Genomic DNA, 20434 nt, shown 5'->3' with positions numbered 1-20434 from the left:
ACACAGCCCATCTCAGATCCGTGTAAAGAGCCAATAAAAAATGGCTCTTTACCACGTGACTGGCTGTGTCCAATCACAGCTGGTCACATGTGCTGCCCACGTGCACGACGCTCGTGGGCGCCCCTAGGGCGCACACAGAGCGGCGATTGGGGACGAGGCTTGTCACCCTGACACAGCCCAACCCTGATCGCAGTAAAGAGCCAATGAAATTGGCTCTTTACCACGTGACCGGCTGTGTCCAATCACAGCCGGTCACAGAATGTCAACAAACCATGGTAACGAGATGTTACCGGGTTCTCCTCCTCACACACTGATCGTGTGTGAGAAGGAGATTGCGGTAACATCTCGTTACCACTTACAGTGTACACCAACACACACTGATTCCCCCCCTAATAATGAGGACCTGTCATCAGCCATCAAAGTACCTGTCACAGCCCATCTGAATACCCGAGTACCTGTCAGCCCATCTGAGTACCCGAGTACCTGTCAGCCCATCTGAGTACCCGAGTACCTGTCAGCCCATCTGAGTACCCGAGTACCTGTCACAGTTCATCTGAGTACCTGTTACAGTCCATCTGAGTACCCGAGTACCTGTCACAGTAGATCTGAGTACCTGTCACAGTATATCTGAGTACCCGAGTACCTGTCACAGTACATCTGAGTACCTGTCACAGCCCATCTGAGTACCCAAGTACCTGAGTACCTGTCACAGTCCATCTGAGTACCTGTCACAGTTCATCTGAGTACACGAGTACCTGTTGCAGCCCATCTGAGTACCTGTCACAGCCCATCTGAGTACCTGTCACTGCCCATCTAAGTACCTGTCACCAGCCCATCAGAGTACCCAAGTACCTATCTGTAGCCCATCAGAGTACCCAAGTACCTGTCTCTAGCCCAACAGAGTACCCGAGTACCTATCTGCAGCCCATGCCTCATAGAATATACGTTGGGGTGTTTGCTTTCCAAAATGGGGTAATTTTGTGGGTAATTCCATTGTCCTGGTGCTCAAGGACCTTCAAAAGTGTGATAGGTAGGAATGAAATGAGATGTGTAATTTATGCTCCTAGCACGCCTGAAGGTACTACTTCAATCTTGGGACTCTGTATGTGGCCAGGCTGTGTAAAAATCTCACACATGTGGTATCGCCATACTCAGGATGAGTAGCAGAATGTGTTTTGGGGTGTAATTTTTGCTATATACATGCTATGTGTTAGAAATATCTTATAAATTGACAACTTTGTGTAAAAAAAAAAAAAAAAAAAAAAATTTCTTTCCACGTTTTCTGAAAACTTTTGTAAAAAAATTAACCGTTCAAAGACTCATAATGCCTCATAGAATATACGTTGGGGTGTTTGTTTTTCAAAATGGGGTCATTTTCTGGGTAATTCCATTGTCCTGGTGCTCCAGGGCCTTCAAAAATATAATAGGTCGTGAGGAAATTAGAGGTGTAATTTATGCTCCAAAAACGCCTGACGGTGCTCCCTGCTTGTTGGGCCTCTGTATGTGGCCAGGCTGTGTAAAAGTCTCACACATGTGGTATCGCCATACTCAGGACGAGTAGCAGAATGTGTTTTGGGGTGTAATTTTTTTTCTATATACATGCTATGTGTTAGAAATATCTTATAAATTGACAACTTTGTGTAAAAAAAAAAAAATGTCATTTTCTTTCCACGTTTTCTGAAGACTTGTGTAAAAAAATTAACCGTTCAAAAGACTCATAATGCCTCATAGAATATACGTTGGGGTGTTTGTTTTCCAAAATGGGGTAATTTTGTGGGTAATTCCATTGTCCTGGTTCTCCAGAGCCTTCAAAAAATGTAATAAGTCGTTAGGAAATTAGAGGTGTAATTTATGCTCCAAAAACACCTGACGGTGCTCCCTGCATAGTGGGCCTCTGTATGTGGCCAGGCTATGTAAAAGTCTCACATGTAGTATCGCCATACTCAGGAGGAGTAGCAGAATGTGTTTTGGGGTGTCATTTTTGCTATATACATGCTTTGAGTTAGAAATATCTTATAAACTGACCACTTTGGGTAAAAAAAAAAAAGTTTTAATTTTCTTTCCACGTTTTCCGAAGACTTGTGGAAAAAAATGAACCTTTCAAAAGAATCATTGTGCCTCATAGAATATACATTGGGCTGTCTGCTTTCCAAAATGGGGTCATTTTGTGGGCAATTCCACTGTCCCGGTGCTCCAGGGCCTTCACAAATGTAATAGGTCATTAGGAAATTAGAGGTGTAATTTATGCTCCAACCCCTGATGGTACTCCCTGCATGTCGGACCTCTCTGTGTGGCCAGGCAAGTCGCACACATGGGGTTTCGCCATACTCGGGAGGAGTAGCAGAATGTATTTTGGGGTGTAATTGGAAGTATGCATATGTTGTGTGTGAGAAATAACTTGTTATTATGACAATTTTGTGAAAGAAAAAAAAAAATTCTTAATTTTCCTAAGAATTGTGGGAAAAAATTACAACTTCAAAAAACTCACCATGCCTCTTACTAAATACCTTTGACTGTCTACTTTTCAAAAAGGGGTCATTTGGGGGTTATTTGTACTTTCCTGACATTTCGGGGCCTCAAGAAATGAGATCAGAGTTAGCTTGTAGACTCTATAACTTTCACAGAGACTAATAATACTAAAAATAATATCCATTAGTTTGGGTTATTTTTACCAAAGTGATGTAGCAGTATAAATTTTGGCCAAAATTTATGAACAAAAATGACTTATTTGCAAAATTTTATCATAGAAACTAAAAAAAAAGTGTTTTTTTTTCTCAAAATTTTCGCTCTTTTTTCACTTATGTCGCAAAAAATAAAAAACCCAGTGGTGATTAAACACCACCAAAAGAAAGCTCTTTGTATGAAAAAAATGATAAAAATTTTGTTTGGGTACAGTGTTGCATGACTGAGTAATTGGCACTCAAAGTGTGTTAGCACTGAAAGCTAAAAATTGGTCTGGGCAGGAAGGCTGTATAAATGTCCTGTATTGAAGTGGTTAAAGAACACCTTCACTCTTAGACCAGGGGTCTCCATACTTTTTAAACAATGGGCCAGTTTTCAGACTTTAGGGGCGCCAGTGGTAGTAGAAAATGCAAGTGTCAGCGAGACTAAATAATGTCTCTAGGTTGATGGTCATTGGGGTTAAAAAAATTACATAGCACCTCTGGTTAGCAGGAGGAGGAACAGTGCCCAATCATCGATATCGGCGAGAGGAATAGTGCCCCTACACTGGTGTTAGTGGAAGGAATAGTATTCCATCATTTATAACAGTGGAAGTAATACTGCCCCATTTATGGTATCAGTGGGAGGAATAGTGCCCCATCATTGGTGTCAGTGGGAGGAATTGTGCCCCATCATTGATGTCAGTGAAAGGAATAATGTCCCATCGTTGATATCAGTGAGAGAAATAGTGCCCCGTCATTGGTGTCAGTGGAAGAAATAGTATTCCATCATGTATAACAGTGGAAGTAATACTGCCCCATTGGTGGTATCAGTGGCATGAATAGTGCCTCATCATTGGTGTCAGTAGGAGGAATAGTGCCCAATCACTGGTGTTAGTGGGAGGAACAGGTGCCCCATCATTGATATCAGTCAGAGGAATAGTGCCCCATCATTGTTGTCAGTGGAAGGAACAGGGTCCCATCATTGGTGTCAGTGGGAAGAATATTGCCCAATCATTGGTGTCAGTGGGAGGAATAGTGCCCCATCATTGGTGTCAGTGGGAGGAATAGTGCCCAACTCCCTCATTGAAAGAACGTGTCGCTGGATTTGGCAGGTTTGAAGGCCCAGTTCTGGCCCTGGATTTGCACCTTGAGACCTCAGAAAAATGAAACAGGCTTTTTCTACTGGGACCCCCCCCCCCCCCACACACACACACACACACACACTTCCTTTATATATACGTATGAAAGGATTCCCTGTACTAGTGTTCCCCTTCAAAGGGCATCCACAGATGCTTTTTGCAAGGAAGTTTCAAAGGCTAACTTTTGATCTAGAGCGCCCCTCTCTGGTGTACTGAAAGGATACCCACCCTGAATATCTGCAAAGTGAATCTGCTATGCCATCAACAAAATAGTGCAAGGCCATGGGTATGAAATCTAGTTGTTGGAGGCTAGACAGATCCATCATTATGGATTTGGAGCAGACTGCATGAGGTCTCTGCAGTCTGAGGTCTGCAAGTCCACCCATTACATTAGAGAGAGCCCCAGAATGTGCTATAGAATTCTCAGAGAAGGACAGTTACTAGGGACAGTAGTTTTACCTGCTGTACCATGTACTTGTATGAAAAGTTATCCTGTTCTCTTTGTATTGCTTCATTTGCGTGAAATTCCTGCTGTTCCTGCCAAGTCCCTCTGCTTTGCTATTAAAAACTGACCAATCTAGGCATGTGGGTACACCATGTTCAGTTCCCTAGCTATGCTGGGAACTCAGTATGTTCTCCTTCAATGATCAGACTTTTCCTGACACACCCCTGCTGCACAGCCATTCACTGGGAAGCTCACTGTGCTTCTGCTTTTCCTCCCCCAGCTCTTATGCAGCTGAGAACAGAGGTAATGTAATCACTTACTGAAAAAAAAGGGGGAAATGGTATTTATAATATTTTTTTAATATCTATACAAAAATGTTTTGCACATAATTTATATTTTAAACTGAATGGGTTGTTTTACAAGGTGATCGTTTATAATCACGTTAAGTCACTTAAGGGAAATAGCCATTCCCTGACTCTTATGAAGCCAACTGTATAACAAACATATTTTATTACATATAAAGAAAGTATGAAGACACAAGTTAAGTGCTATTAAATCCAGATTACTCCCAAGATGATCCTCAGGAAATGTATAAATACATCCTAGAATATTGATCAATATATCAAAGCACTTGTACCAAACAGATTACATATAAATAACAAGGCTGTATGGATCATATAGCAATAGTGGTGGTACTCTCCCAAAATAGCAGCAGTTCCTAAAATAGCTCTGTAAATTAAATAGTTAATCAGAAATACTCTATGCTAGGTCATCCACTTCTTCGATGAAAAATCTGTAATCTGTCAAAAAGGGAATGGCCACTTATTCCCTTTAACAGGGATTACGGAGACAACATGTAAATAATAGCATCATCCAGTCTGCAGGTGGATTGAACCTATCATTGGTAGTACACAGATGTCCACATGTAGACTTTTACAAGGACCACTGAGACCGTATATGAATGGCTTATATTGTTGGTGCAGCATCACCCAGTCTGCAGATGGATTAAACCAGTCATTGATAGTACACAGATGTCCACATGGAGACTTCTACTGGGACCACAGAGACTTTATATGCATGGCTTAAATGTCACCCAAGAGCCCACTGAGCAGAGTACCAAAGCAGAAAAAAATATATAATGGTCTAATCACTCAAACAGAAATTTAAATAGTAAAGGCTTTATACCAAGTATAAAGGCAAAAGTCCATCCATCATAAAGGAGTATAGAGAGCACCACCACTGGATCAAATGGGAGAAAGACTGACGTTTGACCGGTTTCGTTGGTAACCCAACTTCCTCAAATCCACATCCCTAAAATCTGGATTAGGTGCCAAAGATGGTGCCTTAAGGGGGATGGTACACCAAGCAAGGCTCCAGCCCCCTTTTTTCTCTGCCAAACAGGGTATTCTATTGTATCTCCCAGCCCCTCCCGCCGGGGCTGGGAGATACAATAGAATACCCTGGCATGGTGGCGAGAACAAAGGCATGGCGACGAAAGGGGCTGGAAGAGGCAATGGAATAACTTGTTTGGCGGGGAAAAGAAGGGGGCTGGAGTCATGCTTGGCATGCCCTTGCCCTTTAGGTGCCATCTTTGGCACCTGTTTATCTAGATTTTACACAGTGTCCCGACTTTTTAGGATTTGGGGTTGTACATTTGAACTTCCGTGGAAGCCAAACAAAGATAGATATTTTTACAGCAGTGGTGTCTGGGACCAGAGGACCTGGATGTGTGTCATGTACCAAAAACCGGCATGCACACGCGCAGTATGCCAAAGTGTGTAGCGCTAATGAAGTTGAATACATAGGAGAGTGATCCAGTTGTAAATCTACATGTATATAGTATCTAAACTGTGATGGTGACACTCAAAAATGAAAATTAATAATAATTTATGTAATGAAACATATATCTATAAATGTTAGTGCGATTATGTGGGCAATTATAGCCACAAAAATCGCTGTAACCTATATGCTAAATATTCACTGATAAACTGTATAAAAGTAAATGTGAATGATATTAGTGACCGGAATATATCCGCAAATTGCAGTGAATATCACATCATCAGTGAAAAACCAAATAAAAATCAGGATTAACACACTGTGAATGGGTGATCATAAAAAATCACAACATGCCAAAAAGTATACATATGTGAGTAAGTACATATAAAAGACAACACCATCTGTCTAATATGTTGAGATAATGTGTATCATAAACATAAAACAAATTATGTCATATGGACATAATATTTAACATAAGAAGTCCATGTAATTATATGAAGTGAGGGTTCATAAAAATGAAGCTTTAATGCTGTTGGTACTCCAAATCTTATATGCTTCTCAGAGAACGCTGGGAGTGCGCTGACATATAGAGTGGTGTCTTCTCATCAGTAAGCTTCAAGTAAAGAAAGATGAAATACTCTTACCAGAAGTGGTGGACTCAAAGGCCATCAGCGGTGAGTCAAATGTGCTTGTACCGCTAAGTGGTGAGAGTAGATCCAATCCCAACCGATGGGATGTTCTTAACAGAGGGGGAGCCTGGAGCCTTACTCGACACCGGAGGGGATGAACTGAGCCTGGGGCTAAATTTGCCCCCAGTCTGGCCAATATTTTCATGGCCAAATGGCAGGAGGATGTCGTCCATGCCCTTGATCCACCACAGTTGGCACTGTGGGTTAGGTACATCGACAACATCCTCCTCATATGGAGGGGCAACATGGAATCCTTGGATAGATTCATGTCTGCTCTAAATGACAACCAAGTTAGAATCAAGCTGTCATACGAAGCCAGTTTTTCTGCCATCCACTTTTTAGACCTAGAAATCACAGCGGTCAATGGTCACCTTGAGACCAAAACTTTTTTCAAAGCCACTGACCGTAACGAATATATTCTGGTCGATAGCTGCCACCATGCAACATGGCTAAAATCCGTGCCCCGCAGTCAATTGATTCAGATTAGACGCAACTGCTCCCACCTTTCAGATTTTTTTCCAACAAGCGGAGACCCTTAAATCGAGGTTGGTTGATAAAGGGTATAGTGTCTCAGATTGACAAAGAAATCCAGAAAGTCGCTTTGATCGATAGAAACTCTTTGATAGTAGAACAACCAAACAGACCTCAGGATAACAAACATAAATGGTCTTTTCTCACTAATTTCTCTATTCAGCATAAACAAATCAAAGATATTATCCTTAGACGCTGGCCCCTTGCTCCCAGTACGAGCAGGAGTGATTTATAGGGGGGCTTTATCTGTCAAGGGACAAATTGCACCTAACGTGATAGATCCCCCTACTGTCCCTCTCTTCTTTCATGACATGAAAGGTTTCTTTCCATGTCGTAGGTGTGTAGTTTGCAAGCATAACACTTGCGGAGCGAGAAAAATTGAAACCTTTAGATCAACCACCACTGGAAAAGAATATATGATGAAGCAATTTGCAACTTGTTCGACCAAATATATTGTTTATCTTATAACCTGCCCTTGCGGGAAACAATATATAGGCCGGACAATACGCACTTTTGCCATAAATGAACATATAACAGCCATCAAGAAAGGACACACTAATCACAGCGTCCCCAAACACTATCTGCTTTGTCACAACCAAAATCCAATGGGGACCAGATTTCAAATAATTGACAAGTTTGTGCCTCATTGGAGAGGAGAGTCCAACGTTAGAGGTGTATCCAAGCTTGAAATTTTCTGGATACACCAATTAAAATGTCACACACCCCATGGATTAAACATTGATTGGGATATCAATGCTTTTATTACCAATCCTGATTGAATACTTCCCATCCTCTATTCTTTTGTTCATGATTTGGAGGTTGCCTCGAAGAACTCTGTGTCTAGATATTTTATCTCCATACCTTATGAAGTCCCTATGACATATATAGGGAAGTCATATCTTTTTTATGTAGTTTTATATAAACATAATCATACACAAAAAATCACCTCTATGCTTTATATTTCATTTAGTTCACCACAAAGTTTTATTTCCATATTTTGTTTTGATGACACCTTGAATGCTGGATATGAACAGCGACTATATTGCCAGACATGTCCTTTTAAATCCACTACCATTGAGATATGACATGTTTAGCATCCCATATACAGTTTTTTTTTGTCTTTCCTCTCCTCCTTTCACAATTCATTACCATTGAGACTTGGTACGTCAGGCATCCAATATACCTCTTTCTTTATTATTTGCTAATACACGTAGACACCACGTTATATAAATAATACATTTTTTTTTTGAGCCACAGCCTAATACGCATATTTGACCAGTCTGTTCTAGACTCAATATCAGATTGGACTAGCCTATTGGGGAGATTATTCACACTATCACGCCCCTCTGTTTATATACACAAATATAATTTTTTCTTTTGCTCGGAATACATTATTTCTTTTAGTGATTTACGTGTATGTACTTATATTACTTGATATACCGTTCCCTTCCGGGTTGTGTGATCTGACTTTCCGAAACTCAGATTGTCGCTCTAATGCCAATTTCTGTATTCATGTGAACATTGTCTCCTATTTTCGTTGTTTACCTATTACACGTTTATTTCCGGTTTCAGTGAGCTTTTGAAGCGCATATGCATTCCAAATCCAACCCGATCAAGTTCCTGCTTCTTGTCTCCGATGATACCCACTCTTGCAGTGCAGATTACGTCATTGCGCAACGTCTGGCCATATGGAAGTCACGTGACCGCCATTTGTGTTGCATTTGCTGTTGAGCAGTTCTACGCTCTACAGTCGGGAGTTGTTGATTGGAGTACGATATAGAGGCTTGGTTCCTGACCAACACTGCTTACACGCTATTGGCTTGGTAATATGTCACATGATAGTAAATTGGCATGTACGTTAATGAACCCGGAAGTCAGGCTGTACATGGCCGGATCAGGTGTTTAAGCGCTTTTTATCAGTTTATTTCTATATAAGCGCAGTGGTGGCAGGCTGGCATATACCCCAGCAGAAGTCTATGAGGACGAAACACGTCGGGTCTATTTGCTACCCTAGCCACTTCTTTTTACTGCGCTTTTCAGTTCAATTGAACCGAATTTTTACTGCCCATATTTTTATTGAATGTTGGAAAACCTTTTTATTTCAATAAATCCTTTATCCTTGTTGGATTTACACTATGTGGAAGTTCTCTTCTTTCCTTTATACCATGGGAACTGTCTTTGATTAAGCGGAGCTCAGTGGATGATTAAAGCTAACCTGAGGAAAGCAAATCAAGACAGCAGGAAGTCCAGGCTCAGTTCATCCCCTCTGGTGTTGAGTAAGGCTCCAGGCTCCCCCTCTGTTAAGAACATCCCATCGATTGGGATTGGATCTACTCTCACCGCTTGGTGGTACAAGCACATTTGACTCATCGCTGATGGCCTGTGAGTCCACCACTTCTGGTAAGAGTATTTTATCTTTCTTTACTTGAAGCTTACTGATGAGAAGACACCACTCTATATGTCAGCGCACTCCCAGAAGCATATAAGATTTGGCGTACCAACAGCATTAAAGCTTCATTTTTATGAACCCTCACTTTGTATATTTACATGGACTTCTTATGTTAAATATTATGTCCATATGACATCATTTGTTTTATGTTTATGATACACATTATCTCGACATATTAGACAGGTGGTGCTGTCTTTTATATGTACTTACTCACATCTGTATGCTTTTTGGCACATTGTGATTTTTATGATCACCCATTTACAGTGTTTTAATCCTGATTTTTATCTGGTTTTTCACTGATGATGTGATATTCACTGCAATTTGCGGATATATTCCGGTCACTAATATCATTCACATTTACTTTTATACAGTTTATCAGTGAATATTTAGCATAGGTTACAGTGATTTTTGTGGCTATAATTGCCCACATAATCACATTAACATTTATAGATATATGTTTCATTACATAAATTATTATTAATTTTCATTTTTGAGTGTCACCATCACGGTTTAGATACTATACACATGTAGATATACATTTGGATCACTCTCCTATGTATTCAACTTCATTAGCGCTACACATTTTTGTTTACATTATAAGACTTAAAGAACCTCTGTCCAGAAATGTATTATTAAGAAACAATGATTTGCTTGTCCGATTTAGGGCTTAGAGGTTATGGAGAAGATGCTACAAATCTGGTAACCCCTTGAAATGAACCTAAACGTAATAATAAAGCTATCTTTAAACATCTTTCTGGGTTGCCTAACTTTTTTGGTATTCCAAAATCCATGGACTGCATTAATTGAAGCCAAGCGTAAATTACATGGCAAAGGCTTTGTTTACCCCATGGCATATCCAGCATGACTGCAAGTACTTGACAATTGGAGAGTACATTTTTCCAACACTCCTGAACATGTCATGGACTGGCTTTGCACTAAACAGCAACCTACCTAAGACGATTTTGCTTCACATGACTTCTTGATAAAATTGCTACACCCTACAACTATTTTACTCTTGTTACTTGGTGAGTGAGACCATGTTTCTAAGTTGCTACAGGAAATCCCCTGCTCAGGAATTGTCTTTGCTGAATAATATCTCCTAGGCTACCTTGCACTGTCATCTTCACCCTAGGACTGTTCCCCTAAAGATCAGTGGCTTTTGGTAGGCTCTTTTTGTTTACTCTACAGGCTATAATTCCTTTGGAACTTTCCCTGTCTATTGTTGAAGGACACTAGGTGAACTTTATCCTCTCCATCTCAGTCACAAAGAGGAATTTAACCTTTTATAAATGTCCATAGGTCATGTGGGATCTACATGTATATCAAACACCTGGACCCATTGCAATTCCTTACGTTTTACACTTTCTTAACCCTTGTTGTGCCTAACATTTTCATTACAGGTTGATAAGAAAATGTAAACCATAAGGAATTACAATGGGTCTTATAGTTTTCTGCTTTACTGTGAAAGGCCACTAAATGGGAATATTGCATCTCAAAATGCTCAGATGGTTATATCAATTGTTCTAATGTAAACTTGGTTATTGTGCACCAGTTACACTTTGTATACACTAATGGCCTTCGCTGTGCCACATTACTTACATATATAGATGTTTATGTGGGTAATATCCTGTTATACTCAGGTATTTTTACCTGGTTCCTGATTTTTTAATTTATTTATTACAGGTATTTATAAAGCACCGCCAATTTATGCAGCACTTTACATATACAGTTAGGTCCATATATATATATTTGGACACAGGCACAATTTTCATACTTTTGGCTCTGTATGCCACCAGAATAAAATTAAAACAAAACAATCCAAATTAATTTTAAGTGGATTTTAGGAACTGCAACCATTTTTATACAACCCCCCTTTTTGAAGGGGTTCAAATGTAATTGGACAAATGAATATAATCATAAATAAAATGTTCATTTTTAATATTTTGTTGAGAATACTTTACTGGAGATGACTGCGTGAAGTCTGGAACCCATGGACATTACCAAAGACTGGGTTTCCTCCTTTCTGATGCTTTGCCAGGCTCTAACTGCAGCATGCCCATGCCATCACACCACCTCCACCGTGTTTTACCGATGACATTGTGTGCTTTGGATCATGAGCTGTTCCAAGCCTTCTCCACACTTTTTTCTTCCGGTCATTCTTGTTCAGATAATTCTTAGTTTCATCTGTCCAAAGAATGCTTTTCTAGAACTGGTCTGGCTTTTTTAGATGTTTTTTGGCAAAATCAAATCTGACTTTTCTATTCTTTAGGATTTTGAATGGTTTGCACCTTGGCACCTTGTGGTGAACCCTCTGTAATTGCTCTTATGAAGTCTTCTCTTGATTGTAGACTTTGAGAATGATACGCCCACCTCCTGGAGAGTGTTCTTCACTTGTCTGGATGTTGTTAATGGGTTTTTTTCTTTACCATAGAGAGGATCCTGCGATCATCCACCACTGTTGTATTCTGTGGACGTCCAGGCCTTTTTATGTTGCTGAGCTCACCAGTGTGTTCTTCTTTACTCACAATGTACCAAACTGTTAATTTGGCCACTTATAATGTTGCTGCTATCGCTCTGATTTCTTTGTTTCCTTGTCAAAAGAAGTTTATTGAGTATACAATGTTATAAAGATACATAAAGTAAGTTTACAAGGGTCTATAAAGTAAGCTCATTGTTTTACAGTAGGGTTTATATAGGTAAATATCATGAAATTTCAAATATTAAACATTGGGTTCACATAAACCTAAATTAAAGATATATATCATTTCCTTAGTTACTTTTGTAGGTATTTAAATGATTTATACCTACTATACATATTGTTTACAAGTAGAGTGTATATAGGTCAAATAAATTCTGATAATGAGCTTTAATCGTAAGGTGGAGAAAAGGAAAGAGAAAGAAGAAAAAGGGTTGAAAGGTAGAGGTATGGTCCACAAGGTTGTCCCGCTCGTCAGTTTATTATTCTTTTTAGTTCTCTTTGAAGCCTTAGAATGGGTCTCTGTAAGTCATTTAATCTGTTACCATGGCAACAGGACAGAGTCATTGAAGTTTGACAGGAACTGTTGTTTTATCCAAGGATGCCAAAGTTTTTCAAATTTTGGAATTTGATTTTGATCGATGGCTACCATCTTAGCATGGGACATTGTACTATTCATTCTGTGAATTGTTTCTGCTAGTACCAATGTAGGAGATTTCCATGCCTTGGCCACTGTTTGTTTTGCAGCCGTTATTAGTTGGATCATAAGTTTGAATTGAGAGAGTGTTAACCATTCCGGTTTTAGATTAAGTAAAGTTAAATATGGATCTGGTTGTATTATTTTTTTAAATATTTTAGATGCAATCACGAAGACTTCCTTCCAGAAGGTTTGGATTACTGGGCACGTCCACCATATGTGTAAATATGTGCCTATTTCTGGGCATCCTCGAAAACAAAGAGCTGAGGTATTAGGTGAATATTTTGCCACTCTAGCGGGTACAAGGTACCAGCGAGTTAGGACTTTATAATTTGTCTCCAGTGCTAAGATGTTGGGTGAAGATGACTTAGATGTGAGCCATATGTTAGACCAGTCCGTGTCTTCTAAAGTTCGTCCCAGGTCCTCCTCCCACCTCTGAACGTAAGAGGGTCTATTAAGATTTGCTACTCCATATAATTGATTATAAAGTGATGAAATTGTACCTTTAGCAAATGGATCTTTTGTACAGATTGATTCAAAAATGGATAATTGGGATAATGGTGTATCCCCCTTTAGGAATGGTGTATAGAAATTTTTGATTTGGAGATATCTAAATATCTCAGAGTTTGGTAGATCATATTTTTCTCTAAGCGATGGGAATGAAAGGAATGATTTAGATGCTATGAAGTCATTTAGTGTCTGAATGCCTGATGTTGTCCAAGCTTTAAAAGAATTTGGGTAGATCCATGCCGGATAAAAGGCCGGATTTCTGATAAAAGAAAGGAGAGGATTGTGTGGAGATTGTAACTGATATTTGGTTTTTAGTTTATCCCAGAAAGATAAGAAGTGTTTGGTTATGGGATTATGAATTTTAAAGCGGTCTTTAGGATCAAGCCATAATAAATTTGATATTAATAGAGGGTCATTTTCTGAAGCCTCTATAAATACCCATAATGGGATTTCCTGTTTTGCATGGTATTTGGACAGACTGGCCAAATGTGCTGCTCTGTAGTAGTTAGTAAAATTAGGGTATCCCAGGCCTCCTTTATTTTTGGGAAGATGTAGTGTGTGTATAGGTATACGTGGTTTAGAAGAGCCCCATATAAACGAAGTTGCTCTTTTTTGTACTATTCTCAAAAAATAGGAAGGAATTGGAATAGGGAGGACTCTGAATAGATAAAGCAATTTGGGTAGAATAGTCATTTTGATTGCATTAATCTTCCCTATCCAGGATAAAGGAAGTTGCGACCATTGTTTTAATAATTGTTTTAATTGTCTTAATACAGGAGGATAATTGGTTGAGAATAAGTCAGAATGAGATGCTGTTAAATGAATTCCAAGATATGGGATTGATTTTTCTGCCCATGTGAATGGGAGTGCAGCCCTAGCCGGGATCAATTCCATGTTTGTGAGTGAAATATTAAGCACTAGGCATTTCTTAGGATTAATCATAAGGCCGGATAGGGCTGCAAATTCATCAAGAGCTGGTATTAAGTTAGGACCAGAGACCTGTGGTGATGATAGAAAAAGTAATATATCGTCTGCAAATATACATAATTTGTGTGTAATACCTCCTACTTCAATGCCAGTTATAGTTTGGTTTGTTCTGATGTATTGGGCCATGGGTTCGAGTATAAGGGCAAATAATAAGGGAGATAATGGGCAACCCTGTCGGGTACCTCTTTCGATATTAAAGGCTTCAGATTTGTATCCAGCATATTTTATATAGGCTTTGGGTTTATTATATAATGCTTTGATCCATGTTAAAAAGTGGGGTCCAAAACCCCATTTTTGTAATGAATATTGCATATATTGCCAGGATACTGTGTCAAATGCCCTCTTAATATCGAGAGATAGAAAACATAAAGGGATTTTCCGTTTTTTAGCAATATGTGCCAATAACACTGCCCTGCGTATATTATCGCCTGCCTGTCTATTTGGCATGAAGCCTACTTGATCTCTATGTATTAATTTTCCTATAATGCTATTGAGGCGTTTTGCTATTATTTTTGCTAATAATTTAATATCGAGGTTTAACAGAGAGATAGGCCGATAATTCACACAGGAAGTATCATCAGAAAGGGGTTTTGGGATCATACAAACAATTGCCATTAGCGTTTCTTGCCGAAAAGAATGTCCATCTAGAAGTTTGTTAAAAGTTTCAGTGAGAATGGGAGAGAGTATTTCTGAGAATGTTTTATAGTATAAAGCCGAGTAGCCGTCTGGGCCTGGTCTTTTGTTAAGTTTTAGGTCTTTTATGGGGTTAGCAACTTCATCTATAGTTATAGGCTCATCCAAACTGCTTTTTTGATTCTGAGATAACTCAGGTAAGGTTATTTTTGAGAAGAAGGATTCAGCCTCTGTAGGATTAAATTCATTGTTTGTCTTGTATAAAGTTGCGAGATGTGAGTGAAATTTATGGACTATTTTAACTGGATTACAAGTGTAAACATTTTTTGATAATTTCAAACGTATTGGTTTGAAAGATTTGTTAGTTGAATTTAATGCCCGAGCCAAATATGTACCTGGTTTGTTTGTATTCATGTAGAAATTGTGTTTGGAGCGTTTGAGGGATTTATCAACTGACTCAGTGAGAAATAGATCGTATTCCAATCTAGATTTTTCCAGATGAGATTTTGTACTCTGAGATGGAATATCTTGAAATGATATGTAGGCTGCATTAAAATTGAATTCTAGTTTTTTTGCTAGATTTTTGCGTTCCCATTTAAATAGTGCCATTTGTCTTTGTATTGTACCACGCAAGACAGGCTTATGAGCTTCCCACAGTGTTATTGGGGAGATGTCTGTTGTATTATTAATTGATATGTATTCCTTTAAAGCTTGTTCAATGGCCATCTGATGTAGTGGGTGTTTGAGCATTATGTCCGGTAAGTACCATGTTGGGTCATGCGCTTTTGGTATGGCTGAGGCTATAGTAGTGTATACTGCATTATGGTCAGACCACGGAATCGGAATTATATCTGATGCAATAATTTCTGGTATCATTCCTATTGTTAGAAAAATATGATCTATTCTGGTGAAGGTTTGATGGGGGTGCGAGAAATAAGTGAATTTCTTTTTCATTGGGTTACTTTCTCTCCATGAATCTACCAGATTGTATTTGGAAAGAAGTTGAGAAAAAGGTAATCTAGAGGTTATTTTGGATGGTGTAAAAGGTGATTTATCTAGAAATGGGAGGAGGACCTGGTTCGAATCCCCACACATTATCACTGTTCCTATTTTGTGTGTATTAATCACTTGTAATATATGTGAGAGGAATGGTGTAGGTTGTTTGTTAGGAGCGTAGTAGGAAATCACCGTGATTGCTGTATCCATTATATAACCCATGAGTATCAGGTATCTACCTTCTGGGTCTTTAATTTCTGATGATAAGGTGAATGGTGTGGATCGGTGAAATGCAATTAGAGTTCCCCTTTGCTTGGTACAGGCAGAAGCCGTGTAAATTTGTTGATAAAAAGGAGAAATATATTTTGGAGTAGAATCTTTGGTGAAGTGTGTTTCTTGGAGGCATACTATGTGAGCCTTCTTGTTATGGAAAGTACGGAAGGCTTTGGTCCTTTTTTGAGGGACATTTATTCCCTGAACATTCAGGGAAAGTATATTCAGTGGTGCCATGGCAACAGATCAAATAGTTTTGACTTACTTTTTGTTATGCAGAGCTGACTGCGCAGATCAACCTGTGTGGACTGAAGAGATGAATAGATAGAAAAGAAACCAGTGAATTCTGGAGTAAAGAGTAAACAAAAAACATATGAGATTAGATGATACATTGTATAAATTATTTTTTGCAAGTAATCACAATTTACCCGTGAAAGAGAATAAATATCTCTCTCAGGGGAATAAGTGCCTTCGTCACACTCCCACATAATATGGTTGGGAGAATGAGGAGGGCTAATGGGGGTACACGGATCTTCCGCTTACAGGAGAGAAGTGCTATGTCAAAAGACATCAAAATGATGTTTCATTAATTGGAGTGCAGAATATAGTTTTTGTTGAAATTATTTATTCCAGGGTGGTTGTATATGGTTAGTTTTGCCCTAGGCTAAATAATTCAGTTAGAAAGGTACTGTTAATAACTTTGGTATTGATGAAGATAGTTTTAATTATTTTGGGATTTTAACCCTTTTAGAGTAAACAATTACATATTTTATTCATATGTAACTGTTTAGATATGTTAACTCATAAAATTGAGGTTGTATCGCTTCAGATTAGAATAAACAAAAACATAATTCTAGGAACTAGTTAGGTAATAATATATTTGTTTTAAGAAAAGAAAGAAAAAGCTTCCATTACTTCTGGATTATTGAACATATTTGTCCTAAAAAGTAATAAATCTATTGTTATTACCTGATAATATATAACTGAACAAGAATTTCCTTATTTCACTTATATATTCTAAGGCTATATGAATCAGAAGTAATAAGAAATATAACTGGAATGTAACATGATCCCACACAGTGTGTGACTATCAGAATGCAGTTACATTCAGTTATAAATATAGGTTTTTTATAGAGAACCATCTCTTAGTATAATAAATGAAGAGATATCAGAAATTAGGATGTCAGTCCATTGAATCTTCTTGGTCCATGGATGATGTGGCATAACGGCCTCTTTTGTGAGAATGATGATTCCCATTTTGTTCTGAAATTTTCTGGGTGCTGCCTGAAGGTGAAGATGATGCCATTCTTCTGCGTGTGGGAGAGTTGCTGCTTGTGGGTTCTGTCAGATTTAATTTTAAAAGGGTTTGTTGTAGTTCATCTGCTGATCTGCTTCTGTAAATTGTACCTTGGTAGTTAAATCTGACTGAAAAGGGGAAGCCCCATTGATACATAATGTTGTGGCGTTGCAGTTCCATTAGTTGGGGTTTCATGGATCGTCTTTTAGTAATAGTAAGTTGGGATAGGTCAGCAAAAATTTGATAATTGTGTCCTTGAAAATTAAGTTCCTTTTTTTCTCTTGCAGCAATTAGTATTTGTTCTTTCGTTCTGTAATAATGAAATTTTGTGATTATATCACGTGGGGGTCCATCTTTCTTTTTGGCTGTGAGGGCTCTGTGTACTCTGTCCAGTTCTAAACGTTCAATAGGGATATCTGGCTTTAGTTCTTGTAATAGAGCAGTAATAGTAGATTGCAGGTCTGTCACAGATTCAGGTATTCCCCTTATGCGCAAGTTTGAACATCTGGCTCTATTTTCATAATCTTCGAGCTTAGTTTGAAGTATTAAATTCTCTTTTTTTAATTGTTCCAATTCTGTTATATTTTCTTGGGTTGTAATTTCAATTTCATCCATTTTTATTTCTAAGGCTGCGGTGCGGTTTCCCAGCTCTCTTATTTCTTTGGTTAGGCTGTTTGTTATTTGGTCTGAGGTTTGTTTTAAAGCCTTATGAAGCATCTTTTCAAATTGTAATAATATTACTGGGGATACTGAGGAGGCTTGTGGAGAAGTTTGTGAGAGGATTTGTTCTGTATCTGACTTAAATGGAGAGTCTTGCTGTGACATTTTCTGTCTGTGAGAGCACCCTGATGCTGTATCTTGTGAGGTGACTGGAGCTGCTTCAGCTGCAGTGAGTGCCTGTGAGCTCTTTGTGAGGTGATTTTTATTTCTGCCACGGTTTCCTCCCAGTACCATATTTCCTGCCCAAACTTTCACAGTTTGTTCCCTGGGGCAAAAAGGTTCAAATGGATACCTTTTGAGCCTGCAGGCTCCGCTTTGTCCTTCTCTTCTCTCCTCAGCGGTGTGGAGCTCTAACAATGCATGTCTGCTCCGCTAGGCTCCGCCTCCTGCCCCCTGATTTCTTTGTTTCATTTTTGAAGCCTTACGATGGCCTGTTTCACTTGCATGGACAGCTCCTTTGAATTCATGATGTAGGTTCACAGCAATAGATTCCAAATGCAAATACCACACTTATGCCACGTACACACGAGCGGACTTTACAGCAGACTTTGCCCAGCGGACGGGATTTGGTCGGACAATTCGATCGTGTGTGGTCTCCAGCGGACTTTGTTTTCTCAAAAGTTGTACGGACTTAGATTTGAAACATGTTTTAAATTAATCCGTCGAAATCATGTCTGGTCGAAAAGTCCGCTCGTCTGTATGCTAGTTCGACAGACAAAAAGCCACGTTATGGCAGCTATTGGCTACTGGCTATGAACTTCCTTGTTTTAGTCCGGTCGTATGTCTTCACGTACGAATTCGACGGACTTTGGTGGATTGTGTGTAGGCAAGTCCGTTCATTCAGAAAGTCCGCCGTAAAGTCCGTCGAAAAGTCAGCCGAGCAAAGTCTGCCGTAAAGTCCGCTCGTGTGTACGCGGCATTAGAATCAACTCCAGACCTTTTACCTTCTTAAGTGATGAACAAATAAAGATTAGCCCACACCTGGCCATGAAACAGCTTTTGATTCAATTGTCCAATTACTTTTGGTCCCTTGAAAAAAGGGGATGGCTAATCTTAAGAGCTGTAATTCCTAAACCCTTCCTCCGATTTGGATGTACATACCCTCAAATTAAACCTGAGAGTGTGCACTTTCAGCCCATATCCATTATATTTACTATAGCATGAATATGTTTTGGTAAATACCTGAAAAATCTAAAATTGTGCCTGTCGAAATATATATGGACCTACTGTAACTGTATATTATACGTTCACAGTCATACAGTCCCTACCCTCAAAGAGCTTACAATCTACGGTCCCTAAAGCCTAGTACACACAATGAGATTATTGGAGGAATGATTGTCCTTTTTTTGGATGCTAATCTCCATATCGAAAACGAATAGGTTACTAAAGTATGAAAATTCTCGTATGACAGAATCAAATTTTGGAAGTTTGTACGTTCTGGTATCGTACGAGAACATTTTTCATGTTTGTCCCTTCAGAAAATTTCGGACAACAGCTGTGTACTAACAATCAGATTATCGTATGATCGCGTCGAAAGTGGAATTTTTTGTATGATTTTCTGATCATGTGTACGGAGCTTTACTCGCTGTCATGCATAGAGATACTAGGGCCAATTTAGACAGGAGCCAAATTACCTACCAGCGTGTCTCTGGAGCTTGGGAGGAAACTGGAGGTCCCAGAAGAAACCCACACAGGCACAGGGAAAACTCTACAATGGCACTACTATGCAAACTCTGTCCAGGTAGTGCTGTTGTTTATGTTATCCCTTTTAGTTCTCAATTTGGGTAAGGCCTGGTTCACACTTGTACAGTTTCAGTACCTGAGTTGCACAGAATCGCTCTGCCATAAAGCCCCTACTGGTGTTGGGCTGCAGTGATGGTTGACTTTCTACAACTTTCTCCCATCTCCCGACTGCATCTCTGTAGCTCAGCCACAGTGCTCTTTGGGTTCTTCTTTACCTCCCTCACCAAGGCTCTTCTCCCCCAATAGCTCAGTTTGGCCGGACGTCCAACTCTAGGAAGGGTTCTGGTCGTCCCAAACGTCTTCCATTTAAGAATTATGCCACTGTGCTCTTAGGAACCTTAAGTGCAGCAGAATTTTTTTTGTAACCTTGGCCAGATCTACGCCTTGCCACAATTCTGTCTCTGAGCTCT

The 20434-nt window shown here is 39.2% G+C and overlaps 1 protein-coding gene across 2 annotated transcripts in view; it reads right to left on the bottom strand.

Moving 5' to 3' along the window:
- The window catches only part of BAIAP3 (BAI1 associated protein 3), a 597572-nt gene that overhangs the window by 9767 nt on the left and 567371 nt on the right, over nucleotides 1-20434 (bottom strand). The gene's annotated exons all lie outside the window — the stretch shown is intronic.

Source organism: Aquarana catesbeiana, linkage group LG06, assembly GCF_042186555.1.
Source record: "Aquarana catesbeiana isolate 2022-GZ linkage group LG06, ASM4218655v1, whole genome shotgun sequence".
Lineage (NCBI taxonomy): Eukaryota > Metazoa > Chordata > Amphibia > Anura > Ranidae > Aquarana > Aquarana catesbeiana.
The sequence above is the reverse complement of the archived record's forward strand: the minus strand, read 5'-3'. Positions and strand labels throughout refer to the sequence as shown.